The sequence below is a fragment of the Lactuca saligna genome, chromosome 1 (assembly GCF_052625555.1).
Source record: "Lactuca saligna cultivar CGN05327 chromosome 1, ASM5262555v1, whole genome shotgun sequence".
NCBI classification, from domain to species: domain Eukaryota; kingdom Viridiplantae; phylum Streptophyta; class Magnoliopsida; order Asterales; family Asteraceae; genus Lactuca; species Lactuca saligna.
The window spans coordinates 95,072,941-95,095,253 of record NC_136417.1 but is presented as its reverse complement, the minus strand read 5'-3'; positions in this window follow the sequence as shown (position 1 = coordinate 95,095,253).

Genomic DNA, 22,313 nt, shown 5'->3' with positions numbered 1-22,313 from the left:
TCATCTCTCCTAAGTAGGCATTCTAGCTTAAATTATAACATGCACATCATACTATTACACATATAACAACAATTCAGTTACATCATATAAAGCAAGTATGAATATTTTGGGAAATCATTTTTTAAGCTTTGGATGACTGTACACATCGCATCTTCTCTTTCTCTCTTGAAATAAATATTTTCTAAAAAGGTTTATAAAACTCTCAGATCCAGAGTTTAAGTTTGGAATCCCATGAGTGTTAATCCAAATCCCTCAAAATAGGGTTGTGATACCAACTGATAACGTCCCAAACTCCCAAATAAAATTTTCACTTTTAAAATAATAAAGCACCCACTTTAACGAAATTACATTCAGGGCAACCATTTGTTCATAAACCATTAGTCGAAAATCAGAGATAAAGAAGAAAATGCGAAAATTTGAATCATCAATCTACTGTTGTGTATGTACAGTCCTACCGTTGCAATCCGATAAGTAACTGCAAAATGTTTAATCCACAACTATAAGCACAAAGCTTAGTGAGTTGCCCAAAATACAATATACATCACAACATAATAATCAACTAGGGTTATTAGCAAACTCTGGAGACTATTAGCGGTCCTAATGGGCTAACAACACGCCATGTGGATTAACAACACACCTAGTGGGATATCAACAACGTTGGGGAGTATAACCGGTCCTTAAATTATCAGCAACTCATTTCATATAAAACAAAAACAAAAAATAAGACCCAATTGGTTGACATGAATATACTACCACACATGCAAATATAGTACGAAGACTCACCTTGAAGTGTAGAAGATAAAGTGATGATCACAAATCCAATAATCGACTCTATAAGTCACCTATGCAACAAACAGTGACCAGGTCTCAATCTACAATTCAAAATTGTAATGCCCGCAAATCCGGGCTAGCCAAATTAGAGGCAATAGGAGTCGAAAACGACTTTTCGACAAAAGATTATTTAGAACAAATAATCTTAACCAAGTTGTAGTATATGTCACAAGGTTTCCGTACATATAAAGAATGCTGAAATCCGAGTTATAACGAAGAAGTTATGACCCGTTGAAGTTTCACGACGGAACCGGCACGATACCGGGAAGCGTAAATAGTGAATTTACGTTAGAGAGAGATTTATCCTTAGCAATCTAAACGAAATTCGTAGAATATGTTAAACAAAGAACATCGATAAAAATAACGCCCAAATCTGACTTCGTATGAAGAAGTTATGATTTTTCGAAGTTTCGGACTAGCAATGTACAACCCGAAATTCGAATATTAGATCGAGCGGGTTTTAGCCGACACGACCTGAACGAGAATCGAAGATCTCGTTGAGAGTAGCGTAATGAGAAAAATATGGGCGAAAACGGATGTCGGATGAAGAAGTTATGAGGATTTAACGGACCAATCGTGTCCCGGCCCGTTAATAATATAAAATTTAAAATCGAGCCAAAATAAGCCAACGAAGTCTAAACGAAAGTTGTAGAGTACGTTCCCACCTTCACATGGATATAAAGAACGTCAAAAACAGAGCTCGTATGCGAAACTTACGAATTTTTAAAGTTGAAGCATGAAAATGCGAAATTGGTGCGAGGGTGATGACGTGGCTCGATCAGGGCCGTAGCTTGCTGGCCACGGTCTGGTCTTCGGATTTGGACACTTGGCCTCGTTACGCCTCACGTACGAAGGGAATGCCCCGCGTCTGAGTACGCCCCGCGTCGGAAGGAGGCTACGCCCAGCGGGCTTCGGATGAAGAACGTGTCGCTTCGCCCTACGCCCCGCGTCCGAGTTCGGTACGCCCAGCGTAACCTTCGGCCTTATCCTTCCGACGAATGCGAGACAGCTGGCCCGAGGTAGCACCCTTATCCGAACTACTCCCCGCGTAGTGTTGCTGTACGCCCAGCGTACGACCGAGGGCGCGCACCTATAAAAAGGCAGCGAGGGTTCTTCATTTCTCACACCATTTTTCACTTCTTTCTCTCACTAGTTTCTCTCTCTACAACCCCAAACCCCCCCTAAACCCTAGTTAAGCTCCTTAGTACCCTAAGGAAGCCCCGAGGCTCCCGGAGTCCCGAGAAAAAGGAGTTTTTCGGTTTCGAAACGCTGCTCCAATTAAGTTCCGGTTTTCGATAAAATTCGCTGTAAGTATGCTACGCTTACACAATTTTTAATATAGCTTTCAAATAATTATAGGAATGTTGTTAGGTCCTTAAAATAATTATTTGGACTATTATTATGAGATATATCGAGTATTATTAATGCTTAATAATACTCAGACTAATTAATTTGTCGCGGTTATCATTAAACTAAACCCTAGTGGTATCGTTACTAGGTTTTATCAAAGGAAAATCGTTGTGAGAGTATCGAAGCGCTGTCCGAGTGCTGAGTCACCACCTACTCAGGTGAGTGCATAGTCCCTTTCATCTTACACATAGATATGAAGTATTTTATATAAACTACGTGCTATGTGTGCATATTATCTGAATACTTGCTGTCTATCCTGGATGAACGTTTTATACATGTTTTAAAGGATTTAAACTGTATACGTATTTTATATATACGAATATGTTGGGTATGATGATGGGTAGATGAATGATGAGAGATAGAAGATAACGTGAGTATACATTGGCAGCTATAGACTTAGTGCCTATGGGACAAACACCGGTAGCTATGGACTTAGTACCTGTTAGATGTTGGTAGCTATGGATTTAGTACCTGTTGGGAATTGGTAGCTATGGACTTAGTACCTATTAGTTAGACACTGGTAGCTATGGATTTAGTACCTGTAGGAATTGGTAGCTATGGACTTAGTACCTGTTGAGCGTTGGTAGCTATGGATTTAGTACCCGATGAGTAAGATATAGCAGCTATGGAATTAGTGCTTTACGAACGAACATTGGCAGCTATGGATTTCGTGTCAGTCCTATAACTCTGGAAGTAAGGGACTTCGGAATAAACAAATGCAGGATAGACGACTCTTAGGTTAAATCCTCAAGAGTAAAGAAGATAACGGGGATGGGTAATGGGGTTAATTGTTTGATGATTAAACATAACAATTATATTATTGTGGGTTGAAAACCCTATGTACTCACCAAGTTTCCCAACCTGACCCACTCAGTTTATGTATATCACAGGTGACGAAGTGAAGTGACATTACACTGAGAGATTTAAAGAGATATAGATCACTAGTGTAAATCATTGTAAGTTCTGTTTATGCTTATGTTTCGGTATTAACGATGACATCCCAAACGTTTTAAGATGAATAAAAATACGTTTCTTCGAAAATGTTTTAATAACGTATTTATCGTGTTTTTCTGGGAACAAATTCCGCAACCTTTTTATTAAATGAAGTACTCTGATTTTTATAAAGCATAAACAAAATCGGTCTTTTCTGGCCGTGATTTTGGGGATGTCACAGTTGGTATCAGAGCATTAGTTTAAGCGAACTAGGAATATGAATTTATTTCTAGACTTAAACTTAGAATGCTAAGCGATGATTGTGAGGTGTGAGCACTAGCTTATTTTAGGAATTATGCCTAAAATGCTTTTATGTGCTAAATACTTGTGCCTAATATGCTGTTAGTTGTTCGGATCTTTGGTCTGTTGCCGACCGGATCTGGAAACCTTATGTGTTTAGGATTCTAAACGTACGACTACGATATTAGAACTAGCATATAAACGTTTCAGAGCGATAAGGATAATTTAAACGTCAAGTAAAGGTTTAAATTCACTTTATTCGGCGTATAGATCAAGATGGTAAGGACCCGTAGCGGAAATGTAAACACAAATGGGAATAGGAACCAACCCCCAGTGGTTCAGCAAATACCTGTTATTGAAGAAGTTGCGCTTGAGCCAGTCACCATGGCTGGAGTTCAAGCCGTGATTCGGGCTATGTTAGCTGAACAAAGGGAAGAAATGAGACAGATGTTGAATAGTGACGAACCTACCGTACATGTTGAACCGACGGAGCCAGTTCCCGAGCAATCTGAGGAAGGGAACTACAGCCGCCAAGTGAGTCGAGTAGGGACTCAAGGTGAGCAAAGGGATGGCCCAGAAGGGAGAAACAACAAGGATGAGCGGATGTATAAGAATTTCTTGGGTGCGAAACCACCAAGCCTGTCAGGAACCCCGAAGCCGGTTGAGATTATGGATTGGATCTCTAAGATGGAGATGGTGTTTGAGAGCTGCAGCTGTAACGAGAAACAGAAGACTGTCTTCGTAGTAAGACAGCTGAAAACTGGAGTCTTGAGCTGGTGGAAGCTATTGGCAAATACGATGCCACGAGGAGAAGCCTTAAGGATGTCGTGGGAAGGGTTTTTGGAACAGTTGAAAATGCAATACTGCTCGGAGATAGATCTGATAGACCTAAACAACGAGTTTCAGAACCTAAATAAAGGGAAGATGAGTGTTGATGAGTATGCCACCGCGTTCACCGAAAGGATGAAGCTATTCCCCTACTTGGTGCCTACTAAACTCTCCAAGATTGATAGGTTTGCTAACGGACTGCCCACTGACTTTGGCCCAATGGTCAAAATGGAAACTACTTTGAAAGTAGCTGTTAGGGCAGCTAAGAACGTAGAGGCCCAGATAAGAGAAAAGGGTCTAGAAAAGATAAAGTAGGAGAGAAGCGGAAGTTTGAAGGATCTTCGAGGCCGAACAAGGAAAGCAAATTCTCAAACCTTGGAGGAGCAAATGGAGGTGAAGCAAGATGGTGTGATAGATGCAAGAAGAAGCATGGTGGAAAGTGCAATGAAGAAGTGACTTGTTACAAGTGTGGGAGGACTGGTCACTATTCCAAAGACTGCACGCATAATGACAAAGTATGCTATGGATGTGGAGGCAAGGGGCACATGTCTAGAGACTGCCCAAGGAAAAATAAAGTAGCAAGACCAGAAACACCACCAAGGCCAAGGGCATTTCACATGATCCTCGAAGAAGCAGAGAACCATGCGAGGAATCAAGAATGAGGACTTCTTACCCGAGGATCGGATTATGCAGTAGTCATAGTATCGTATGATGTAGCCTAGTAGAGGCATAGTCTAGGGTGAACTTGAACACCTATGTAATCGTTTCAATAAATGATATAAAACCTTCGTTTTGTTATCTGATGTGTTGAATAATTGTATGAATTGCTGCATGGTGACTTGGGAAACTGCGAGACAATACTTGGGACGAGTATGAGTAGGTGTGAATGGTAGTAGAGGCCTATACTACCGGAAGCACATGAATCACACTTGGATCAGGGAAAGTCACAAGGTTACCAAGAAGCCAGTAATTGATTTCGTTTTATTCAAGTATGTCGTTACCATCGTTTCGGTAATGACTAAGACGATTATTGATATTCGGACCCTAGTGGTCATATCAAATTGAGTCCGACTACGATGGGTATGTTACGTGATTCAGAGAGACAAGTTCTATGTAGCACCGAATTAAGCCAGAAGAATTAATCAAAGCATCACGGTGGTCGCTAGAGATGCTACCTTTTAAGATATGACTAGAACATGGAGGAAGGTATAGACTGTTCTGGAATTTGACTCTAAGAGACTTGAGTGTGAGCATTGCAACATACGATGATAGGTCATTAGAATATGACACATCGAACCATAGCAGTAATAAAAGAAATCATATCAAGTTTGTATCCAGTAAGGATTGAGATTCTGACTTGAAGGTCATAATTGGGAATCAAGCCTGTGGTAGAGAGCAGGTGCACGATCGAATACTCTTACAGTCAATGAGATTAAGAGATAGACTTGAAGAGATGTAGAAGTTATAATTACTACCTAGGAAGAAGAGATGATGCATGGAGTCATTATACGACCCTGTTTCGTTGATGATTCCGGGACGTAATCATCCTAAGGGGGAGATAATTGTAACGCCCGCAAATCCGAGCTAGCCAAATTAGAGGCAATAGGAGTCGAAAACGACTTTTCAACAAAAGATTATTTAGAACAAATAATCTTAACCAATTTGTAGTATATGTCACAAGGTTTCCGTACATATAAAGAACGCTGAAATCCGAGTTATAACGAAGAAGTTATGACCCGTTGAAGTTTCACGACGGAACCGGCACGAAACCGGGAAGCGTAAATAGTGAATTTACGTTAGAGCGAGATTTATCCTTAGCGATCTAAACGAAAGTTGTAGAATATGTTAAACAAAGAACATCGATAAAAAAGAACGCCCAAATCTGACTTCGTATGAAGAAGTTATGATTTTTCGAAGTTTCGGACTAGCAATGTACAACCCGAAATTCGAATATTAGATCGAGCGGGTTTTAGCCGACACGATCTGAACGAGAATCGAAGATCTCATTGAGAGTAGCGTAATGAGAAAAATATGGGCGAAAACGGATGTCGGATGAAGAAGTTATGAGGATTTAAAGGACCAATCGTGTCCCTGCCCGTTAATAATATAAAATTTAAAATCGAGCCAAAATTAGCCGACGAAGTCTAAACGAAAGTTGTAGAGTACGTTCCCACCTTCGCGTGGATATAAAGAACGTCAAAAACAGAGCTCGTATGCGAAACTTACGAATTTTTAAAGTTGAAGCATGAAAATGCGAAATTGGTGCGAGGGTGATGACGTGGCTCGATCAGGGCCGTAGCTTGCTGGTCACGGTCTGGTCTTCGGATTCGGACACCTGGCCTCGTTACGCCTCACGTATGAAGGGAACGCCCCGCGTCCGAGTACGCCCCGCGTCGGAAGGAGGCTATGCCCAGCGGACATCGGATGAAGAACGCGTCGCTTCGCCCTACGCCCTGCGTCCGAGTTCGGTACGCCCAGCGTAACCTTCGGCCTTATCCTTCCGACGAATGCGAGACAGCTGGCCCGAGGTGGCACCCTTATCCGAACTACGCCCCGCGTAGTGTTGCTGTACGCCCAGCGTACGACCGAGGGCGCGCACCTATAAAAAGGCAGCGAGGGTTCTTCATTTCTCACACCATTTTTCACTTCTTTCTCTCACTAGTTTCTCTCTCTACAACCCCAAACCCCCACCCTAAACCCTAGTTAAGCCCCTTAGTACCCTAAGGAAGCCCCGAGGCTCTCGGACTCCCGAGAAAAAGGAGTTTTTCGGTTTCGAAACGCTGCTCTAATTAAGTTTCGGTTTTCGATAAAATTCGTTGTAAGTATGCTACGCTTACACAATTTTTAATATAGCTTTCAAATAATTATAGGAATGTTGTTAGGTCCTTAAAATAATTATTTGGGCTATTATTATGAGATATATCGAGTATTATTAATGCTTAATAATACTTAGACTAATTAATTTGTCGCGGTTATTATTAAACTAAACCCTAGTGGTATCGATACTAGGTTTTATCAAAGGAAAATCGTTGTGAGAGTATCGAAGCGCTGTCCGAGTGCTGAGTCACCACCTACTTAGGTGAGTGCATAGTCCCTTTCATCTTACACATAGATATGAAGTATTTTATATAAACTACGTGCTATGTGTGCATATTATCTGAATACTTGCTGTCTATGCTGGATGAACGTTTTATACATGTTTTAAAGGATTTAAACTGTATACGTATTTTATATATACAAATATGTTGGGTATGATGATGGGTAGATGAATGATGAGAGATAGAAGATAACGTGAGTATACATTGGCAGCTATAGACTTAGTGCCTATGGGACAAACACCGGTAGCTATGGACTTAGTACCTGTTAGACGTTGGTAGCTATGGATTTAGTACCTGTTGGGAATTGGTAGCTATGGACTTAGTACCTATTAGTTAGACACTGGTAGTTATGGATTTAGTACCTGTAGGAATTGGTAGCTATGGACTTAGTACCTGTTGAGCGTTGGTAGCTATGGATTTAGTACCCGATGAGTAAGATATAGCAGCTATGGAATTAGTGCTTTACGAACGAACATTGGCAGCTATGGATTTGGTGTCAGTCCTATAACTCTGGAAGTAAGGGACTTCGGAATAAACAAATGCAGGATAGACGACTCTTAGGTTAAATCCTCAAGAGTAAAGAAGATAACGGGGATGGATAATGGGGTTAATTGTTTGATGATTAAACATAACAATTATATTATTGTGGGTTGAAAACCCTATGTACTCACCAGGTTTCCCAACCTGACCCACTCAGTTTATGTATATCACAGGTGACGAAGTGAAGTGACATTACACTGAGAGATTTAAAGAGATATAGATCACTAGTGTAAATCATTGTAAGTTCTGTTTATGCTTATGTTTCGGTATTAACGATGACATCCCAAACGTTTTAAGATGAATAAAAATACGTTTCTTCGAAAATGTTTTAATAACGTATTTATCGTGTTTTTCTGGGAACAAATTCCGCAACCTTTTTATTAAATGAAGTACTCTGATTTTTATAAATCATAAACAAAATCGGTCTTTTCTGGCCGTGATTTTGGTGATGTCACAAAAATACTCAATTTGACCTAAAGTTAAACTTGGTCAAAGTCAACGGTCAACAGTCAAAAAGTCAATTCTTCAAACTTTCAAATATGGACCTTTAAAATTTCTTAATGGATAAAGTTTCCAAATTTCCCCTTTAAGAGACTCCACTAAAGCAAGATCAAAACTTTATGCACTAGAATGACCAATAAGGCTAACACAACTTGCATCGCTTAATGAAGAAGTACCAAAGCACAACTTTCCAAGTCCAACAATTCTCTAGAGAGTTCCATATAGCTCAAAAGGTGTTGGAGTTCTATGAACTCCAAAAACACAAGCTCAAGGGACCAAAAATTAACAAAATAAGAATACCCTTTTACATCCTACGTAGTTCTATTACGCCTTGCGTAAGGAAAAACACCCAACTTCCTGTTGAATTTCAAATAACCGTAACTTCTTTGTTTCAGCTCCGTTTTCGACATTCTTTATATGTACGGAAAGATATTGGAGAGCCTCACAATTGTATCTAGTTACTTTTGGCTTAAGATCTATTGAAACAATACCATAATCCATGCAAGAAACCCAACATATAATTTTCCTATTTTACTTATTGGTTCCAGCACACAAATTAGGGGCTTAAATCTCTTAACCACTATCATCAACCCTCAATAATGTCTAAACTTTACTTCCTCAAGGCGCAAATCCTTTTACATTCCCAAAAACCCTAAATTAAGAAATGACCCAAAACACGTTGTTACGTGTACGCTGCTCTGATCGTTAAAACCTTGAGAGTTGGGTCATTCTGATTTGTTCTCTTTCTTTTACAGTCTTTTTCGATCTTAACGTCTTCCGCACCACTATTGATTTTATTTTTGGATTTGAATGATTTTTGGTGTAGTGATTATGGTGCACATGTGGCGATGATGGTAGGGGTAGCGGAGCTTGTGGCGATGTTGGTGATTCCAATGATGGTTCCGGTGGTGCTGATTTCTAGGCAAGGTAAAAAGAAAAGGGGGAAGAGAACGATAGGGGTGGTTTAGAGTGTGAGTTTTTATATTTGTTTAATTAATAAAATGACAAATAAACATGAAAATTAAATGTAAAAGAAATAAAAAGGAGTAATATAGTCATTTCATGCTTGCAGGGACGAAACGTACACCTTTTTATGATATAAAGGGACGGGTCGAGTTCGTTTTTGAAAATATGAAATAAACATGTCTTTTGGCATCTTCATGAGGGACGATTCATGTAATTTACTCAAATGTTATTTATGTTGAAAGTAGGGGCACACTGGTATGGGTCCCGAGGGATCTCGGGTCACCACTCGATTTTCTCCCCCAATAGTAAAAATAATTAATATTGTGCAACTACTAAAATAATTGTGCAAGTAATCTTACGTCTGACATTAAACATATATGGTGAACCAACTTGTAAAAAATTAGCCCAAATTTCTAATAGATAAACCGAATCCAACTTTAAAAATTAGCCCAACAAACCATAAGTTATGGTCCATAAACAATACAAGCAAAAATAAGTTCAATCTTTGTTTAAAACAAATTGTTTTATGTGGAATATGAGAGAAAATAAGCCCAATTGTTTTTGTATCATAGGACATGCACAACAAGAAGAGAAAAGAAACAGGTGGTAGTGAAAAAAAAGAGAAATAGAAGAAGAAAAGAAGAACAAGTGAGTTTTGATCGCACACTCATGTCTCCAATTTTCAATCCTTCTAAGCTGCAAGTGGCGAAGAAAAAACGTTGTTAAGCATTTTGATCATCTTCATCCAATCTGGTTTTAGGAGTTCTTTCCAAACCCTAGAATGAATCAAGTGAGTTTTGATCTTTTATTAGGTTTATTATTTATGAAATTAGTTGTTTTTTTTTGTTGAATTTATTAATTGTTTTGGTGAAATTAGAAGTTGTTTTGCTTGAAATTAGTTCTTAACATGTTATGGTAAAATTGTTTATTTTTAAGAGACCAAGATCCAATAAATCATGTTTTGAAGGATTATCCAAAAGACATTGCTCCATTTCCAAGAAATCATTCCCATCAATTATAATTTAATCTAACAAATAATAACCCAAGATGTTTATTAAATGTGTCTTGTTTGGATACATTACTCTCAACCCATTTAATGTCTTCACCCAACACAACCCATTTTCTAGGTCTATGTTATTATATTTGATTGCAAAAAATTGGTGGGACTATTGCTAGACATTTTTGCGTCCACTCCTGGCTAATAATGACAATCAAACACATGAACATGAGATTTAGAATGAAAAATGTAGGATCGATCATATTTTATATGACATAAATCATGTTTGGATATGTGAAAATTCAATGAACACATCCATGTAAATCTGACCTAAATATGAGAATAGATAAAGAAGCTCAATTACAAATTACATAAGAACCTCTCAAAAGATACTCTCTATCTAACTAACTGATGGGTTTTCGGGCACTACATCAATCCTATGGTGTACATGCAAACCCTAAAGCTTTGGATCTAGTTTTCCTAATTAACATGCAATAATCATCCAAAGCTCATAAACCCTAGATCTAGCATATAATATTCGATATTATGATAATAAAAGGATTTAGATCCTACATTGATTATTATGTAGCAATAACAATTTCAATTCCTCGTGATCTTGACTTCTAAAAGCTCAGTGCGTCAAATGTTGCACCTCTAATGGAGTCACAAACATGAGCAACAAGATGACTTAGGAAAGGGAGAAGGAGGCACTAGAAACATCTAAGGTTCTCTTAGAAGTGTTAGCCATGTTTTTAGGAGCCTAAGGGGTCTTTTTATACTTGTGTGGGCAACTAGGGTTTCAGGTCAAAACCTAATTCTCTGCTTAAACCTTAAGGAACCCATGGAGTCCCTCTAGAAAGCCTTGGATGAAATTCATATGGTCTTCCCACTGATTTCGTCCAATGCCGTTTCCATTAGGAATCCATAGCCCAATTGCAACTATTATATAATTGCAATATCACTCCCCTTTATTTAATTAATCTCTTTTAGCCACAAAATTAATTATTAATTAATTCCTGACTAATATTAATTAAAAAATATGATTTCTCTTTTAATATATTATTCATATAATATATTAATAAATCATAATTAATAATCTTTCTACTTAATTCATTCTATCAGTTGCTATGGTGAAGGCAACCCAAAAGGACCATGCTCAAAATGGGGTCAAGTACATACCAAAATAGTTATGGGCTTAGACACCTAATGCAACACTAGCATCCCTTATATTTATAGGACATAACAAGCACTACTAGAAAACAAGTCCTTAATGACACACATTGTGTGTTATAAAGTGATATAGATGACAAGCAAATATGTTTCATTAAAGCCCATGTCATAATGGAAGACGATACACATTTATGTGTCATAAGCTTATGACATGCATTTATGGTACACATTTACGACATGCATTGCGTGTCATTAAAGCTCTTGTCATAAAAGCAAGATGATATATATTTTTATATGTTATAATTTTAAATGTTTAAAAAAAATATTATTTAGACATTTACTAATTTTCAAATTAAATGACAATCACTCACTCATAATACAAAATAATATATCATACATAAAAAAAGACAACCCATTTCATAATACATAGTATTTCATATGCAAATAATCATTCCAATAGTAAATAAATGGAATAAGTTAACTTTTTCATTATATTATATCAATTCCCCTTCTAAAACACCATTTCTAATTAAGGAATATGTTAAGAGGCATTTATCTAACTCAAATGCAATAGATTGCAACTATTTCTCTCAAACATAGGCCCCTCAAAAGAATTATTTACATGAAAACTTGAACTAGGGAAACACTTTTGCCTACCATATTATGTTACTTCTTTCTGTGCCTTATAACACCAACCTACACATGTAAATAAATATATAAGTGTCTTATAGATTGATTATTAATTAATTAAATATAGTACAATTCCATTAAGTAAATAAGAAACAACTTCGAAAAAGTTCATTTTTTTCTTATTTGGGCAATGTACTTTAGTGAAACTTATTTTATACATGGATGGCATTGCTATAATTGGGTAATTTGTCAAAGTATGATTCTATAAAACGAAGAAACACAAGTAGATTACTAGAACGAAAAAAACTACCCGATTATAACAACGAAGAAATACAAAGCAAAATTTTCAGAGTTTTTTTTTTTTTTTTTTGTTATTTTTTTTTACCAATTTAGGAAACAACTTTTTGTTTTTTTTTCTTAACTCATGCAGCAATCCTAAACATTTTTTTACCAATTTATGCAAATAACTTGAAGTAAAGATGAAAATGATTCAAATATGGAAAAGATGAAGTTTTGGTATTCAATTATATATAAATGAAAAGATTTAGAAAGTTGAGGAGAAGGGAGGGAGGGGATTTTTTACAAATTAGAGAAATAGAACTGCCAAAAGAAAAGGAAAAGAAAGAAAAACACACTAAAAAACCAAAGAAATATGTACAGTCTAAACAACTTTTATACCATGCCATGTTGATGTTACCATACATACCTATACCAATACCACCTATATTTTTGAGTTGTATGAAACGAAGTTATTTCCTGTAGCCTGTACCAAATGGAATGCAAGTATTACAATTTTAACTTTTCCAACGTCAATAGCCTTTTAGGCTTAACGAATGTATATCTTAACGGATACAGACTCTTACTCAGATTCCAAGTCAAATTCTGCTAAGAGGGAGTTTCTTTGATTTTTTTGTTTTTGTTTTTGTTTTTTTATGTTGGTGGTGAGATGTCATCACCATCGACGGAAACACAAGTAGATTCCAACATTTATATTTGTGTTGGTAACGTACTCTTGTTTTTTTTCCCTTCTTTTATAAATTGAAAAATATGTAAAAATATATTATTAACATGGATCAGATCAAGAAATTCATCTGGAATATTTCCCAAAATAGCTTCATCCTCCCTTGCTTCCGATATTGTAGATTTAGCTTTATCCCTCAAATCATCAAACATTTGTATCATTCTTGGATCTTCAACGATTCTTCTAAGAACATTTGCATCTTCTGTAAATAGTTGAAGACACATACAAAATCATCACAAACTTTTTAACAAAAAAATAATAAAATCCTGTGATAATCTTTAAAAAATACGTGATCGTTATAGGAGCATCCATCTTTTGTAATGGCAGATGGAAAAATACTCTCGTGATCTCCCCTTTCCAGATGGACATATATGTTGCCAATCTTCAAGATATGATAAATTAATTACAATTTGCAGATATTTATTTATTATACTACAAATATCATTATTTGAAACTAAACTACAAAAGGGGATGGAGTCCAAAAAAGTTCCCAACTTGCACCACCGGTCCAAAATCACAATATTTTTGTGGATTTGGTCCCTAAACAAATTGAAATGACTCTTTTATCCTTTTTATTTGTTTTTTCTATTTTCTTTATTAATTTCGGTATTTAAATACTTAAAAAATGATAAAAAAATCCTACCCTATCCACCAATCTCCATCGATTAACCCTTCTCTCTCTCTCTCTCTCTCTCACACACACACACACACACAAACACACTCATGTTTAGCGCTTCATTTGAAAAACATTCTTTCTCTTGTCGTCTTCTTCATCCCTTCAAGGAAAAACACACTAGGCAACATAATTTTAGAGGCACCTAAAATAACCTTACGCCACTACCGTCATTGAAATGATTCCCTCAAAATCAATCAGGTGGAAGCTGGAGCAGTGTGACACCCAGTTCCTGGTACGTAATTAATTTCAACTATTTTGGTATTCTACTTTGGGACTCGGCGAGTTGGAGGCCCAACTCGTCAAGTACACTCGTCATTATGCGGGGGTTTTGGTGATCTACTCGATGAGTCGGGGACCGACTTGACGAGTAGGAGCTATCTGGACAAAACCCTAATATTTAGGGTTTTCACCCTATTTAAACACTTTATCTCATCCCAAACCAGCCTCCATCACCCCTCCCAACTTAGAGAAGCCCTAGATTGAAACCCTAACCTTGTTTAAGTGATCTTATGCCTTTTATGAGTTTTTGAAGTTGGAAAGGAGGAAGGAAGCTTGGGAGTTCAAGTAAAAGCAAGACGATCCAAAGGTTTTACTCAATTTCTTAGATTTTGGTTTGGGGCTATTTTTACCCTTTTTATGAGCATAGTGAAGCCATAATCAGATTTTCTATGTGCGCTGGGTGTTGCACTTCAAATCTGGAACTATTGCGAGTCCATATGGCATAAAGGTGCCAACTTTGTTGCCATAAGCACCACATGCATCTTGTAGACTTCTTTTTATGGATTTGGGAGCCAAAAACCCCATGTATGGACATCAAGTTCATAGCTTTATGTATGAAATGGACCCTAGGAAGTCAGCTCTATGGTTTTGATGCATTAAGACCCATTATTATTAATTGTATAGTTTTGGACTAGGAGGGAATCAACGAATCACTTGGGTGACTCGGCGAGTCGGGATGCATTCCCCCCCACCCCCACCCACCCCAAACGTCTTCTAGAAATAGTTTTGGTTGAGTGGAAGGAACACTCAACCTGCTAGGGTTTTTTTGGACCTAGAAATCATAGGACTCGGGGAGTTCAAGACAATGTCCCAACCACATGAAGATGGACTCAACGAGTTCAAAGAGAACTCGGCGAATCATAGACTGAACATCTTCATATGGATGGAGATGACCTCGATGAGTTCAAGGATAAACTTGCCGAGTCGGTTGAAGATAGTCAAATGTGTTGTTAAAGGCGGAATCGGCGAGCTCTTGGCGAGTTGGCCGACCAACTCGGCGAGTCGAGTCAACCAAATGTTGACTTTGACTAGATGATTGACCATTGACCAAGGTTTTGACCTTTACTCGTAACGGTTACGAGTATGAATTGATAAGTTAGAAAATTTGTTGTGTAGGGATTGAGGATTCAAGGAAAGTTGGTTTTCATACTAAGATCAGTGCAGACACTACACGACTTTGAGGTGAGTTTTTTCCTATAGAAGTGGACCTACGGCCACAATTGCGGCCCACAAGTATGAGTGTTGGATAAATGATTTTCTTTGTGATAATTATCTAGTGTTGATATGAGATATGATTGTCGTGCCTGATATGATTATTGTGCTTGATAAGTTTACTGTGCTTGATACGTGTGACCAGTAGTAGGGGTGAAATAGTCCCCGGTTACCAGTTGAAAGATACTGAAGGGGAAGGTAGCTCCTAGTTACTGGTTGAAAGATACCAAAGGGGAGGTTAGTTCTCGGTTACAGGATGAAAGATATCGTGGAGGAGCCTAGCTCCTAGCTATGCCTGATAGTTACCGGTTGAAAGATACCGAAGATTATGCATTATTTGGTATGGGTATGATGGGGGAACTCACTAAGCTTTGTGCTTTTGGTTTTTAGTTTTGGTTTCAAGTACCTCTTCATCTAGGGGGAAGGAGTCGGTGAGGTAACAGTGCATGAGACATTCACGCATGATATTCCAAATTTGAAAAACCTGGGATTGTACTTTGATATTATACTATTTGTTAATATGGTTTTGAGATTTGTGATTTGTGAATTTATGTTTGAAAGGATTTCAATTTTGTTTTTTGTTAACTATTTTACAAGTAATATACTTTGAAACAAAAAAAGTTCGGTCTTGATTTTGGGATGTTACAAGTTGGTATCAGATCCTTGGTTTGAGGGATTCGGGCACACCATCGGGGTGTCTGAACTCAAAACAAGGGCTTGATGGATTTTTAGAAGAAAAATATCTCTCTAAAAATTAAAAATAAGGAGTTTGGGAATGAACAAGGTGTTTGATGTGTGCGACCGGCCGAGCTCAAGTAAGCTTTCCCCAAGATACCCATACATGTTATGTTATGTTATATGATATGATTATGAGAACTGCATGGTAGACTAGGGCTAAGGATATACGAAGGATGCTTTGTATACTTGTTATATGTGTTTATGAGAACTGCATTCTAGATTAGGGCTAAGGATCTAGGAAGGATGTCTTATATGCCTGTTGTATGAGTTATTGAGCTACATGTTAAGGCTGGTTAGTCAGCAGTATGGTAGCCTACTTAGGATATGCTTGGTAATGGTTACTCAATGCATGAATGCTACTTGATTTGTGATGATAGGAGTTCCATCTAGCTTTAACTAACTAGTAAACGATTATGTAATAGTATCCGCAAGCTAGTTAGGGAAAGATGGTAGGGACACCTTGTGCATGTGATGGCGGAGAGTAGGTAGGAGAGTGCCCTAAGACAAGACTAGGATGAGATAAGCTTGGAAATCAGTATTAGTATAAGGGAGTTGGTGAAGTTAAAGCAATCCTTGAGGAAAGTATGGATAGAAGTGGATGGTAGTATGGGTTCGTACTATTGGAAGCAGAGGATCTGTACTCGAATCAAGGAGGGCTGAGATAGAACCATGAAACTTGGAGAGTATGTGAGATATATCGAGAGTATGTATGACCCTGATGTTTATGTATTTTATTTCAGTATGGCGATTATGCGACATGGAGCAGGAGGTTTAGGATCCGGATCAAGATCAGAATCAGGCTCGTGCGCGGGATCCGGATCAGGGGTATCCTTGAGGTGACCCCATTCATTTTTGGTTCGATCAAGGAGGGGATTATTAAGATGATGGAGGATCACCTCTAGGCATTCAGGAGTGACTTGGCATCTAGCCAGTTGGGTTCGCGTACACTGTCCTTCAAGGACTTTAGGGGGAGTGGGGCGCCAGACTTTCAAGGGGTGAAGGACCTCATTATAGCCAGGAGATGGATTACAGACATCGAGTCTACACAGTTGATGAGCTTCTACATGGAAGGGTCGAAGGTCCGCTTTCGTGCGGGTTGTTTGAAGGATCGAGCCAAAGATTGGTGGGAGTTAGTGGGTGATTCACTAGGGACCGCAACCATGAAGGCTATAACTTGGTTAGATTTTGTGACCAGGTTCAAGGCTGAGTTTGCGCCAGCTGTGGATCTTTAGCAGCTGGCTAGGGATTTTCTTGATATGAGGTAGACTACTGAGTCTGTGGCAAAGATCACCGCCAAGTTCCGGCAGAGGGCCTTGTTGGTACCTCAGTATGCAGGGGATGAATAGATGTGGAAGACCCACTATCATGATATGTTGAGGGCTGACATTTGGGAGCATGTAAGCTATTCTGCTTGCCCAACTTTAGATTCCATGATTGCTAGGGAGAGGGAGGGGGATATTGATTTATAGCACCTCAGTAAGAGGAAAGTGGATACATGACATGTTGCTGGGGTTTCAGGGAAGAAACCCAAGGGGTTCGATGCTAGGTCGAAGGGCCAACAGGGCCGAGACTGTTGTGGGAAATTCAGTAGGTCACACGAGGGAGTTTGTTGCACTGGGTATGGATCAGGCTGCTATAAGTGCGGCAACACCGGGACTTTTGGCAGCGATTGTACTTCTCCTGCCCCCACTATTCAGATGTCAGACCTGATTTGCTTCCATTCAGATGAGCCATAAAAAGGTCAACTGTCCCACGTTGATAGCAGCAGCAGCAGCACCATTGGTGGCGCCAACTCCAATGACTATATGGGTTACGGAGGGCCGAAAGGTCAGGTCAGAGGCTCTAGTGGGGAGGATCCGAGCTTTCCAGTTGATAGCCAAGGAGGCACGCACCGCACCCGATGTGCTGATAGGTATGGTTTCTTCTCTCTAACTTTTTTTATATGTCGCTTGTGATATTGATGTACTATGCTATATGTTTTGTTTAGGATCGTTCCATGAGAACGGTATCCCAATTCAGGTGTTGTTTCATTCGGGTGCTACCCGATCATTTTTCCCTCTTGCGCTTAACAAGAGGTTTCCTGAGTCTTCGGGCATGTTAGATTGCCCTCAATAAATAGATTGCCCTATTTATTGACCTAATATTCATTATTGGATAGTTTGGGGTTTTTGGGGAGTCACCGATTCGGGAGTTCAGTTCATTAGTTCAGATCGTCATTTACGGGGTGAGTTTTCCTTACTATACTCAAGGGTCTAAGGCACCAAGGTCGACCCTTTTGGACTGCTATCCTGATGTGTTACATGCTCAATTATTGTTATGATCTGTTAGATTAGTATCCTGGTATATAGGATGTTATATGCCATTATGATCCGTTAGATCAGTATCATGGTAGATATGATGTGGTATGTTGCTATGATCTGTTAGATTGGTTTGTCTGCCTATGGACTGTTATGTGTTTAGCTGATATATGTGCACATGTTTGATTGGTGGTTGAGGCTTATCTGCTTTGTGTGAAAGCCAAAAGACCTGGGAATTCCAACCTGGTGGTTGTGGGCCATGAGTATTCCATCCCGAGAATGATTGGACTCATAGTATGTGGGCACTCCAACTTGTTGGTTGTGGGCCTGGGGTATTCCATCCCGAGGATGATTGGACCCATACTATGTTGGCATTCCAACTGGATGGTTGAGAGTTCAGGGTCCGCACCCATAGTAGGCTATTTATGATTATGATTATTGTTGTGTGTATGGGTATTTTGGGTGAACTCACTCAGTTTTGGGCTTACAGTTTCAATTTAGGTTTCAGGTACATCAGATGATCGTGGAAAGGCAAAGGCATGATCGTACAGCTCCTCATATTTGTGTTATGTTTCTGAGATACTCTAATATTATACCATTTTGAAAACAAACATTGTAATGTTTAATGGTTTGAAATGTTTTAAGAAGTTTAAATTTGGCATGATTTTTATTGGTGTTACAACTTGGTATCTGAGGCCTATAACACCGTAAATTTTCAAACCAAAATTTTCATTTTAAAACATAATAAAACACATATCACATTTCCCCACAAGTCACAAGTATCAATTTATCAACACATAATTCAAATTGTTTAACACAAAACTAGGATCCTCCAAAAACATATCTCCAACGCAAATGTGTGTACAATCAAGCTGGTGCCTTCCCGCGATCATGAGAAGTACCTGAAACACATAACACATAACACGGTAAGCACGAAGCTTAGTGATTTCCCCAATATACTGCACACATCATATTAGCCACTCGATGCTAACTCAATACGACCGTCCAGTCAATGTGTCTCAGTGGAGACCCTCCGGTCCCACAACTTGGGTGGACCCTACGGTCCTAACTGAATAAGCTCGTAATAATAATACTCAGCATAAACCACAAAGACATAATGAAAAATATCACAATCCATAGGTAAGCATGTAAGACACCTCGATCACATAAAGATGTCACTCATGGTAAATATAGTGAGAAGACTCACCTCGTAAGAATCAGATAACTCATGCATGGCTTGATTCCAACATCTAAGTCTTGATTTTTATAACACTACACCACTAAGTACACTCAAAGGGGTTGATCTTAATCTATGTAGCTCAAATATCTGATAAAGTCTTCAGCTTTTGGGACAAAACCCTAAAATACTCTACTATGATGGAAAAATCAAAAGAGTGAGAAAACTTGGAGCTTTATACCTCTAGATGATGCTCCCAACTCAGGCCTGGACTCTCACTCCTTCTTTTCCAAAACTCCTTCTTCACTCCAAGAACACACAAATTCACTTACAGGATCTCAAATAGACACTCACAAGCTCAAGAACAAGGATTAGGGTTTTAGAGAGTTGTTTGTCTAAAGATGGTGGCCAGGAATGAGCCCAGCATATCCTTTATATAGGGACACACCCTAAATTAGGGTTTTCGCTCTGGACCTAGTACGCCCAATGTACCCTCTAGTATGCTCAGCATACTGGGTGGCTTCCGCGTCAAAAGCACGAACATGAGTACGCTGAGCTCACACTCGCGTATGCTCCACATACTCATTTGCCAAATTTTTCTCTATAAGGGTTAAACTTGACTAGTACAAAAAGAACAAAGGTTTATAAGGTAAACCTGGACTTTGGATGTTACAATTCTCCCCCACTAGAATCAGACTTCGCCCTCGAAGTCAGGCTCATAAAATAACTCTGGATACTACTCGCACATCATGGACTCTAGCTCCCAAGTGCACTCGGACACCTTCTGATGTTACCACATGACCTAAATCATAGACACCTCCTTGATCCTCAGAACCTTCACCTTCCGATCCAAAATCACAATCAGTCTCTCAATATAATTCAGGCTCGCATCAACCTAAATTTCCTCTAATGGTACCACTGCCATCTCATTGGCTACACACTTCCTAAATTGGGACACGTGGAAGGTGTTATCAATTTGACTCAACTCTACTGGTAGCTCTAACCGGTAGGCTACCCTACCTACTCTTGAGATCACTCTGAAAGGACCATTGTATCGGTGCCCCAGCTTGCCCCGTTTCCTGAATTAGATCACCCCTTTCCATGGGGATACCTTCAGGAGGACAAAATATCCAACCTGAAACTGTAGCTCGGATCGTCGCCTGTATGCATAACTCTTCTGACGACTCTAGGCAGTCAGTAACCATTGTCCGACCTGTTGAATCTACTCATTTATTGTTAGCACTATCTCAGTGCCGCACATCACTCTCTGCCCTACTTCTCCCTAACAAATGGGAGTCCGACACCTCCTCCCGTATAGAAGCTCAAAGGGAGGCATACCAATGTTGGAATGGTGGCTGTTGCTGTAAGAAAACTCAACCAAGGGAAAATAAGTGTCCCAACTTCCTTCAAAGTCCATCATACATGCTCGCAACATATGCTCAAGCGTCTGAATAGTCCGCTCGCTCTGCCTATCTGTCTGTGGATGGTATGCGGTACTAAAATGTAGACTTGTGCCCAACTCCTCATGCAATTTCTTTAAGAACCTGGAAGTAAAACACATGTCTCGATCTCACACTTTCGAGGTCAGCACTCCATGCAATGCTACCGCCTCTCTCACATAAATCTCGGCCAGTCTCTTTGCATAAGAGCTCTCACTGATAGCAAGGAAGTTAGCACTCTTCGTCAACTGGTCCACAATCACCCATATCGCGTCAACCCCACGCGCAGCTCTCGGTAACTTGGTGATAAAGTGCATAGAAATCTATTCCCACTGCCACTAGGGAATCTCTATAGGCTGCAAGGGACCGTGTGGACATTGGTGCTCCGCCTTAACCTGACGACAGGTCAAGCACCTTTTTACAACCCATGCCACATCCCCTTCATATAGGGCCACCAATTGTCTCTCTTCAGGTCTAAATACATCTTAGTGGCCCCAGGATGGATCGAGAATCTCGATCTATGCGCCTCTTCCATCAACACACGGCAAGCTCCACCTGTATAGGGCACCAAATCCGCCCATGGAAGGTCATAAGCCCATGACTGTCTGTCAAAAACTAAGAAACCTGCCCAATCACATGCTCTCTCTTGCGGTTCTCCGGTCTCACAGCCTCCACCTGAGCCTCTCAGATGGTATCTAATATCGGAGTCATCACGGCCATCCTCATACACATATCCCAGATCGGAGCGTTCTCAAATCTACGACTCAAGGCATCGGCTACCACATTAGCCATGCCTGGGTGATATAAGATCTCACAGGCGTAGTCTTTCACTACATCCAACCATCTCCTCTGTCTCATATTCATGTTTGGTTGATCCATCAAGCACTTAAGGCTCTTATGGTCTGTGTATATGGTAAACCGAAAACCATAAAGATAGTGGCGCCAAATCTTGAGGGCGAACACCACTGCCACTAATTCCAAATCATGGGTAAGATACCTCATCTCATGAGGCTTCAATTTCCTCGACGCATAAGCTATCACATGACCCATCTGCATCAACACTGCACCCATCCCTAAAATAGAAGCATCATAATAGACGACGAAGTCGTCCACTCCCTCCGGAAGGGCTAACATTGGAGCTTCGCAAAATCTCTGGCAAAGAGTGTCGAATGATGCCTGCTGCTAAGGCCCCCAAACAAAAGTAACTCCCTTCCGGGTCAATCTAGTGAGAGGAAACACAATCTTTGATAAATCCTTGATAAATTTCTGA